The sequence below is a fragment of the Nicotiana tabacum genome, chromosome 20, assembly GCF_000715075.1.
Source record: "Nicotiana tabacum cultivar K326 chromosome 20, ASM71507v2, whole genome shotgun sequence".
Taxonomy (NCBI): Eukaryota; Viridiplantae; Streptophyta; class Magnoliopsida; order Solanales; family Solanaceae; genus Nicotiana; species Nicotiana tabacum.
Genome location: NC_134099.1, coordinates 142,397,405 through 142,407,806, shown reverse-complemented (window position 1 = coordinate 142,407,806; position 10,402 = coordinate 142,397,405). Strand labels below are relative to the sequence as shown.

The 10,402-nt window shown below is 41.0% G+C and overlaps 1 non-coding gene across 1 annotated transcript; it reads left to right on the top strand.

Annotated features, from left to right (window-relative positions):
* The first annotated feature begins 827 nt into the window (after positions 1-827).
* LOC142174994 (small nucleolar RNA R71) lies at positions 828-934 on the top strand. Its single transcript, XR_012704191.1, has one exon. It is a non-coding gene; the product is annotated as a small nucleolar RNA R71 (small nucleolar RNA).
* The last annotated feature ends 9,468 nt before the right edge of the window (positions 935-10,402 follow it).

The following is a 10,402-nucleotide window of genomic DNA, read 5'->3' as shown; positions in this document are numbered from 1 at the left end:
AAAGTAAAATGTTCTATTTATACTACACAGAAAAAACCGGACAAAAATACCCCTGAGGGTCTGGCGCGGACCGCGCACAAATGACGTGCGGCCGCGGAGGGTTTTGGGTCTTCATATCTTGCTTCTGGCACTGGGGACGCGGACCGCACAAAAGTGACGCGCGGCCGCGTGAACTTCATCCACGCGGACCGCACTGATTAGGTGTGCGGCCGCGTGGGTTTTTGCCTTGAATGATTGAGTCTCTGACACTCTTAGGCGCGGACCGCATGAAAAGGGGCGCGGACCGCACGGAAAGGGGCGCGGACCGCACGGAAAGGGGCGCGGACCGCGCAGCTTGACTTACAAAATGGCATGGCCTCTGAACTTTCCTGTGCGGCCGCATGGCAAAACAGTGCGGACCGCGGAGGTTGACCTTGCAAATGCCCAGCCTCTGAACTCTCCTGTGCGGCCGCATGACAAAACAGTGTGAACCGCACAGGTCATTTTGTTCCCCCATTTTGTTATCTTTTGACACTTGGCAGATTTCACTCCTTTTTGAGCCGATTTTTAGTATTTGTCATCTTGTCGCTCAAACTTGCAATCAAGCGCAACTTGTAAGCATTTTGGGACTAATTTATGGCAGTTAATGCACAAAGCTTAGGTAAGAATGAGTATAAAACATGTAGAAATCACAGTTATCAGATGGCATTCTCAGAAATTTCATTCAACAATTGCAACACTTCCTCTGTTGTTTTTCCCATTACTGAACCTCCTGCAACTGCATCTATCACATTTCTAGAAGAGGGTTTTAGCCCGTGATAAAAAAATACAATTGCATATGTTCAGGAATGTCGTGGTGTGGACATTTTCTTAACATTGTTTTTAACCTTTCCCAAGCTTGATAAACTGACTCTGTGTCAGTCTGCAAGAAATTAGATATGTCTTGTCTTAACTTTGTGGTTTTAGCATTGGAAAAATATTTGTTTAAAAATTTCTGAGTCATTTGATCCCATGTGGTAATGGAACCTTGTGGCAAACTTCGCAACCAAGTCTTGACATCTCCTTTTAAAGAGAAAGGAAATAGCCTTAACTTGATAGCTTCAGGAGGTACTCTATTATACTTAGCTATTTTAACAAGTTCCAAAAAGTCAATTAAATGACTGTGTTGATCTTCTCTTGCGTCTCCAGTAAAGATGCAAGACTGTTGAATTGTTTGAATCAAGTCAGTCCTGATTTCAAAGTTGTTGGCTGTCACTGGAGGTTTTCTGACACTAAATTCACAGTTGAAGCGGTCAGGTCACTGTTTGTTGGCCTTGGCGCCACTTCATCAAATTGATCCTCTATTTGGACTGGTGGTGGTACTTCGCGTGGGTTGATATTTTCTACTTCCTGATTCTCCATACCTTCACAAGCTATGCTTTGGGAAGATAATGCTTGTCCTTTCCTGCGCAATTGAAAAGATCTTTCAATTTCAGGATCGTAATTGACCAACTCTTTTATAGAAGAGCAGGTCATAACCTACTCAAAATTCTAAAAAAAAAAAACTGAACTTAACTCCTAAAGTGGTGGTAGTAGTAGTACTTAGAAGAAAATAATTAAAAGAAAGTGATGAATAACAAGGACAACAAAGATTACAAAGATGACAAAAATAATAAGCGATCAGATAAAAATAGTAGTATGATAATGTTATTGTTGTTGTTGTTGTTGTTATTATTATTATTATTAATAGTAGTAGTAGTATATGATAATAGTAATTATATTAGTACTAATTAGCAATAGATGTTATGAAAAAAATGGTAAACAAAATCAGTTAGTAGTTACAGTAACTAACGATGGAAAATAATAATATAATACTAATATAGTATATAGTTACAAGTAGTACTAGTATTAATAATAGTGACCGCTATGTTATAATGATGATAAGAAGGATAAATGATAATAACACTTGTATAAGATGTTAGTACTTGTAATAGTAAAAGTAATAGTAGAAATATTTAGTAAATATTGATATCAAAGATAATAATACTAATACTAAGTTCCCAAATTAGTAACAGAATATTTAGTCTGAAGTAGACTTGTGCCAATCCCCGACAACGACGCCAAAAATTTAACGAGGCCAATGCGTATAAGATTTTGCTACTCGTACTTTGTCAAATTCTAGTATAGTTTATGATATCGTCCCACAGAGATTGGAGAATCTAGCTACAAACTTATAATATTCTTACTACTATTTGAGAGAATCAGATTGATGAAGTTTTGTTTGTTGAAAATTTAAATTGCTTAAGTTGAAACAAAATAACTTTAAGAAAATTTATATTTAAAAAGAGTTGGGAATCATTGAATTCACTCGATAGCGTGATAATCATAAAATTTTAGCTTCTACATGTATTTCTCTTAGGAATAACTGTTTATTGCTAATACAATTATATTTTGCTCACTAAGAAATAATTAATTAATAACACTCCGCGAGATTATGTAAATCAATTGATATATGACTCGTGACGATTAAACTGAAATAATTTTCTTGCCTGAATTGTGCTAAAAGATAGCAAAAACCTCTTGCGATTAATTTTTACTAAAAATCAATAATCTTGCCAACTACAACTCCTCCGTGAGAATTAAAATGGAAGTAAGCAAGATTACGGACTTGGAATGATAGCTTAAAAAGAATTACTCTCACTCTATTATTTTACCCAATAGTTATCGTATATTAATTTTGCTTTGTGAGAATTACAAAATTGACATACAACTAACTTTGGAGAATAAATAGATAGAAGTGATAATAATTAATTAAAACTAATATTCCAGCACAATATAGAAATATAATTAAAAAGTTTCAGGTCAAGCATGTAGTAAAATTGAGATTAATATTATAACGCTATCGAGCTTCATCAACTATCCCAACAAAAGAGATTACTCCATTATGGAGTATTTAAATCTCACAAAGAAAGAAATTCTTAAAAATACTATCAACACTCTTAAGAAAATTCAAAGACTACAAGATAAAATAAAATAGATAAAGAGAGAAGTAAAGACCAAAGCTAGAGAAAAGTTTGCTAATTAGGCACGTATGATCTCTCCCCTTTCCAACACAAACATCATATTTATAGAAATCAAATCTCATAAGGTGCCACGATGCCTCGTGGTTCTTTTGCCATGATGCGTCATGCTTCTATTGCCATGATGCGTCGTGCTTCTATTGCCATGATGCCTCATGCTTCTCTTTTATTCATTTATTTGCTTTATCATGATATTTTTATTTCCTGCAAAATACTATTAGAAAATACAGATAATTGAAATATTATATATATATATATATATATATATATATATATATAATTTAAAATAATTTATTTTTAAGTATATAATATATGAATATTTTATAGTCATCACCTTTCTTCATCTCAGTCACAGCCGCCACATCCTCTCAGAGCTTGTTTTGAGTGTGGCGACACACGCCATATGGTGAGGGATTGCCCCAGACTTAGGAGGGGTGCACCTCCACAGACTTCTCAGCCACAGCGTGCTCCGCAGAGTTCCCAGTCTATGATCACAGCACCAGTTGCTGCCCCACTTGCCCAGCCAGCTAGAGGTGGAGGTGAGGGAGGTAGAGGTTGCCTTAAAGGGGGAGGCCAAACCAGATATTATGCCCTTCCTGCCCGTACCGAGGTTGTCGCCTCTGATTCTGTCATCACAGGTATTGTTCTAGTTTGTCATAGAGATGTATCAGTTTTATTCGATCCATGCTCTACTTATTCTATGCGTCCTCTTATTTTGCCCCGCATTTGGGCGTATCTCGGGATTCTTTGAGTTCCCCTGTTTATGTTTCTACTCATATGAGAGATTCTCTTGTTATGGACCGCGTTTATCGGTCATGTTTGGTTGCTCTTAGTGGTTTTGCGACCAGAGCCGATTTATTATTGCTCAGCATGGTAGATTTTGATGTTATCTTGGGCATGGACTGGTTGTCGCCCCATTATGCTATTCTTGATTGTCACGCCAAAACCTTGACGCTGGCTATGCCAGTTGTACCGGAGTAGAGTGGAGGGGTACCTTAGATCACACTCCCAATAGAGTTATTTCTTTCATTAAGGCTTAGCGAATGGTTAAGAAGGGGTGTGACGCGTATCTAGCCTATGTGAGAGATGTCAGTATTGATACCCCCACAGTTGATTCAGTCCCAGTAGTATAGGATTTCACTGATGTGTTTCCAGCCGATCTTCCAGGTATGCCACCCGACAGAGATATTGATTTCGGCATTGATTTGTTGTCGGGCACTCAACCTATTTCTATTCCTCTGTATCGTATGACCCCTCCTTAGTTGAAAGAGTTGAAAGATCAGTTACAGGAATTGCTTGATAAGGTTTTTATTCGGCCTAGTGTATCACCTTGGGGTGGTCCTGTCTTGTTTGTGAAGAAATATGATGGTTCTATGCGTATGCGCATTGATTATCGCCAGTTGAACAAAGTTATAGTGAAGGACCGATATCCTTTGCCTCGTATTGATGATTTGTTTGACCAGTTACAGGGTGCTCAAGTGTTTTCTAAGAGTGACTTGCATTCGGGTTATCATCAGTTGAAGATTCGGGAGTCAGATATCCCGAAGATTGCTTTCAGGACTCGGTATGGTCATTACGAGTTCCTGTTATGTCATTTGGGCTGACCAATGCCCCAGCAACCTTTATGCATTTGATGCACAACATGTTCCGACCATATCTTGACTCGCTCGTTATTGTCTTTATTGATAGTATTCTGGTATACTCCCAGAGTCGGGAAGATCGTGAGCAGCACCTGAGGACAGTTCTTCAGACTTTGAGAGAAAAGAAATTATAAGCAAAGTTCTCGAAATGTGAGTTTTGGTTAGATTCGGTGGCATTCTTGGGTCACGTGGTATCAAGTGAAGGGATCAAGGTGGATCCGAAGAAAGTGGAAGCAGTGCAGAGCTGGCCCAGACCATCCTCAGCTATAGAGATCCGTAGTTTTCTTGGCTTGGCGGGTTATTACCATCGATTTGTTGAGGGGTTTCATCTATTGCAGCACCTATGACCAGGCTGACCCAGAAGGGTGCTCCATTTCAGTGGACGGAAGAGTGTGAGAAGAGCTTCTAGAAGCTCAAGATAGCTTTGACTACAACCACAATATTGATATTGCCTACAACTTCGGGGTCTTATACTGTCTATTGTGATGCCTCGAGGATTGGCATTGGAGCGGTATTGATGCAGAACGGTAAGGTGATTGCCTACGCGTCCAGACAGTTGAAAGTACATAAGAAGAATTATCATGTCCATGATCTCGAGTTAGCTGCTATTGTTCACGCCTTGAAGATCTAGCGTCATTATTTGTGTGGTGTTCCTTGTGAGATTTATATTGATCACCAGAGTTTGCAGCATCTATTCAAGTAGAAGGATCTTAATTTGCGCCAGAGGAGGTGGTTAGAGCTGCTGAAGGACTATGATATCACTATCTTGTATCACCCGAGCAAGGCCAATATGGTGGCCGATGCTTTGAGTCACCGGGCGAAGAGTTTGGGGAGATTGGCCTATTTACCAGCAGCGGAGAGGCCCATAACGATGGATGTTCAGGCCTTAGCCAGCTAGTTTGTGAGATTGGATATTTCGGAGCTTAGTCGGGTTCTAGCTTGTGTGATTTCTCGGTCTTCCTTATTTGATCGTATCAGAGAGTCAGTATGATGACCCTCATTTGCTCGTCCTCAAGGACAAGGTTTTGCACGATGATGCAGAGATGTGACTATTGGTGACGACGGGGTATTGAGGATGCAAGGTCGGATATGTGTACCCAATGTTGATGGGCTTCAGAAGTTGATTCTAGGGGAGGCCCATAGTTCGCGGTATTCCATCCATCCGGGTGCCGCGAAAATGTACCAGAACTTGAGACAACACTAATGGTAGAGGAGAATGAAGAAAGATATAGTTGGGTTTGTAGCTCGGTGCCTCAATTGTCAGCAGGTAAAGTATGAGCCCCGGAGGCCGGGTGGTTTGCTTCAGCAGATAGAGATTCCGGAGTAGAAGTGGGAGCATATCACCATGGACTTCGTAGTTGGACTCCTACGGAGTTTGAGGAAGTCTGATGCCATTTGGGTGATTGCGGATTGCTGACCAAGTCTGCAGATTTTATTCCTGTCTGTACTACCTATTCTTCGGAGCAATTGGTGGAGATTTATATCCGGGAGATTGTTTGTCTTTGTGGTATTCCAGTTTCCATCATTTCAGATAGAGGTACACAGTTCACATCACGGGTCTGGAGACCCGTATAACATGAGTTGGGTACTCGAGTGGAGTTGAGCTCAGCATTTAAACCCTAGATAGACGGACAGTTCGAGCGCACTATTCAGATTCTTGAGGATATGCTTTGTGCGTGTGTGATGGAGTTTGGAGGTTCTTGGGATCAGTTCTTGCCACTGGCGGAGTTTGCCTACAACAATAGTTATCAGTCCAGTATTCAGATGGCACCGTTTGAGGCTTTGTATGGTAGGTGGTGTAGATCCCCGGTGGGTTGGTTTGAGCCGGGTGAGGCTAGATTATTGGGCACAGACTTAGTTCAGGATACCTTAGAGAAGGTTAAGGTGATTCAGGATAGACTCCATACAGCCCAGTCCAAACAGAAGAGTTATGCGAACTGGAAGGTTCGTGATGTTTCCTATATGGTTGGAGAGCGGGTCTTGCTTCGGGTTTCGCCTATGAAAGGCGTTATGATTTTTGGGAATAAAGGGAAATTGAGTCCGAGGTTTCCTTTTGAGGTATTGCGACGTGTTGGGGATGTTGCTTATGAGTTTGCCTTACCTCCCAGCTTGGCAGGAGTTCATCCGGTATTTCATGTTCGATGCTCCGGAAGTACCACGGTGATCCGTCACACGTGTTGGATTTCAGTTCAGTCCAGTTGGGCAAGGATCTATCTTATGTTGAGGAGCTAGTGGCTATATTGGACATGCAAGTTCGGAAGCTGAGGTCAAAGAACATTGCATCAGTGGAGGTTCAGTGGCGGGGTCAGCTGATCGAGGAGGCGACCTGGGAGACCGAGCAGGATATGCGCAGCCGTTACCCTCATTTTTTCACTACTTCAGGTATGTCTCTATGCTCATTCGAGGACGAACGAATATTTTAAGAGGGAGAGGATATAACGACTCGGTCGGTCATTTTAAGAATTAACGCCTCGATTCCCCTATTAACTGCTTTCCCTGTGTTTGTTTCTACTATTGTGAGTTGTCGGGAGGATTCGTTTTGAGTTTCGAAGTGTTTTGGGACACTTAGTCCCTAAAGAGAGCTTAAGCTTTAGAATTTGGACCGTAGTCGGAGCTGTGTGAAGACAGTCTCGGAATGGAATTCCGTCGATTCTGTTAGCTCCGTTTAGGGTGGTATAAAACCGAACCGAAATCTAAAATCAAACCGAAACCGAAGCTTAATGGCTTATTGGTATCGGGTTAACGGTTTAATGGACAGGGAATGGATTGAAATTTTTTTATTAACGGCTTATTGATTTAGGGCGGATTATTTATTTTTCTTAACTCTTAACGGATAATCCGTTAACCCGTTAAGAATATATATAATTTTTATTTTTATCCATATATATATATTAAATAATCAAAAACCCTTCTTCCACTTCCAGTACTCTATCTCTATTCTCTATTACTAATTTACTATTACACATTTAGAAGCCCTAACGCCTAAATTTCAACCAGTTTCTATCTACAACCACAAAACATGCTTGGGGTCTTACATTTTTGATGTTCCACGTTATATAAGCTAGATATAACTCCTTATCGCCTTGTGGTTCCATGATATTGTCTCTTTACAGGTTGAAGTTGATGAGGATCCGACAGAAGCCAAGAAGGAAGGAGAAGATGCGACAACAGAGGTAGCTAGGAGTAGTACATATTTTGGGGGTAGCTTTGTTGATTCTGCTGTTGTCTTTTTCCATTTCTGATGAAATTTCCAACTTTCTGCAGCAGAAAAAGGAGACCAAAAAGATTGTGGAGAAATATTGGGACTGGGAGCTTACAAATGAGACTCAACCAATATGGTTTAGTCTCCAGATTACTATCTCCTACTGCTATGCTTCAAAAGTTTGTTCTTACTGATATAATGAGTTACTGTCTTTCATTTTCCAGTTTCGAAGTCCTAAGGAAGTAAGTAAAGAGGAGTACAATGAGTTCTACAAGAAGACTTTTAAACTCAAAGACACATGTATTCTGGACTTTTAAACTCGAAGTCGTAAAGACATGTATTTTGGACTATCTGTAATGTAGTCTGCTTTGGGATGTAATGGACTCATCTATTGTATTCTATAGAGTGGAATGTAGTCTACTTTGAACCCAAAGAGCGTCATGTGCAATATAGATTGAATTAGGCCGATAAACCGCCCGATCAGAGCTAAATCGATACCAATCCGCCCGATATCTTATCGGGTGGCTAGCGGATTAATAGATTTAAAAACCGATAAGCCAAACCGTTAAGAGTAAATAACCACCCAATCCGCCCGATAAGCAGCCCTAGCTCCGTTGGGTGATTTTGGGCTTAGGGAAGTGTTCGGATTGTGTTTTGGAGGTCCGTTTAGGCTTGAAATGCCGAAAGTTGAATTTTTGAAGTTTCCGGATCGATAGTGAGATTTTGATGTCGGGGTCGGAATCTGATTCCGAAAGTTGGAATAGCTCTGTGGTGTTGAATGTGACTTGTGTGCAAAATTTGGGGTCAATCGGACTTGGTTTGGTTGGTTTCAGCATCGGTTGTAGGATTCTTGATGTTTCAAGTTCTTTAGGTTTGGATTGGAGGGTGATTCGTGGTTTTAGCGTTGTTTGATGTAATTTGAGGGTTGGACTAAGTTCGTATGATGTTTTAGGATTGGTTGACATATTTGATTGAGGTCATGGGGGCCTCGGGTGAGTTTCGGATGCTTAACGGATTGGATTTGGACTTAGGTTATTTTTTGAGGTGCCGCTTCTAGTATTTTCGCACCTGCAGTGAGGAGCCCGTAGGTGCGGCCCGCAGATGCGAGTTTGGGTCCTATTGGCCAGTGACCGCAGATGCGGTTATAGGGCCGCAGAAGCGGACCGCATCTGGGGAGAATGGAGTGTAGGTGCGGTTCTGGCCGTTCAATGAAATCTCGCAAGTGCGAGTCCCCAGCCGCAGAAGCGGGACCGCAGGTGTGGTCCGATGATCATAGAAGCGGAAATCGCTGGGCAGAAATATAAAAATTGAGGGTTTGAGTTCATAGCTTGGAAAATCAAATTTGGAGCTCGGGGTAAGGCGATTTTGGGAGGATTTTGAAGAGGAAATCAGTGGGTAATGATTCCTTATCCCTTTCTAGTTGTATTCCATCAATCTAATCTTAGTTTTGTCATTTAATTTCGGATTTGGGGTGAAAAATTAGGAGAATTGAGGAAAAGTTCCCCAACCAAGTTTTTGGGTTTTGATTGAGGTTTTGGTATGGTTAGACTCGTGAGTGAATGAGTGTTCATAATTTGTGATTTTTACCCGATTCTGAGACGTGGGCCCGGGGAGGATTTTTGGGCTTTTTTTTTATTTTCTTACCTTAGCTTCGATTCCTTTAGCTAAATTCGTTGCTTTTAGTTATATTTACATTATAAAGTTTATTTGATTAGATTTGGGCCATTCGGAGTTGGATACTCGTGGCAAGAGCATGGTTTCGGATTGATTTTGAGCTAGTTCGAGGTAAGTGGCCTGCCTAACCTTGTGTGGGGAAAACTCTCCTTAGGATTTAGTATTGTTGTTATATGAGTGTCGTGTACATGAGGTAACGAGTACGTACACGTGCTAATCGTTGAAAAACCCCATTTTCATTAAGTAAATATCTATATTTTCATTAAGTGGTTAGACCAACCATGTTTTATGGAGCTGAGTGTTGGCCAATCAAGAATTCACATATCCAGAAGATGAAAGTAGCAGAAATGAGGATGTTGAGATGGATGTGTGGGCACACTAGGCTGGATAAGATTCGTAATAAAGATATTCGGGAGAGGGTGGGTGTGGCTCCCGTGGACGACAAGATGCGGGAAGCGCGGCTTAGATGGTTTGGACATGTAAGGAGGAGAAGCCTAGATGCACTAATTAGGAGGTGTGAGCGGTTGACTTTGGCAGGTACGAGAAGAGGCATAGGACGGACTAAAAAGTATTGGGGCGAGGTGATCAGGCAGGACATGTCGCGGCTTCAGATTTCCGAGGACATGGCTCTTGATAGGAACATGTGGAGGTCGAGCATTAGGGTGGTAGGCTAGGGGTAGTCGAGAGTTCTTCCCTCTTTGTACTGGGTAGTCGGATAGAGTTTCATTTAGGTTTGTTAGCGGTCTTTGTTGTATTCACATTGTTATTTTGCATAGTTTTGTGTTATTGTCATTTCACTTATTTGCTGTGGTTATTTTCTTTCTGGTATCTTTTGTTGTTACAGGTCT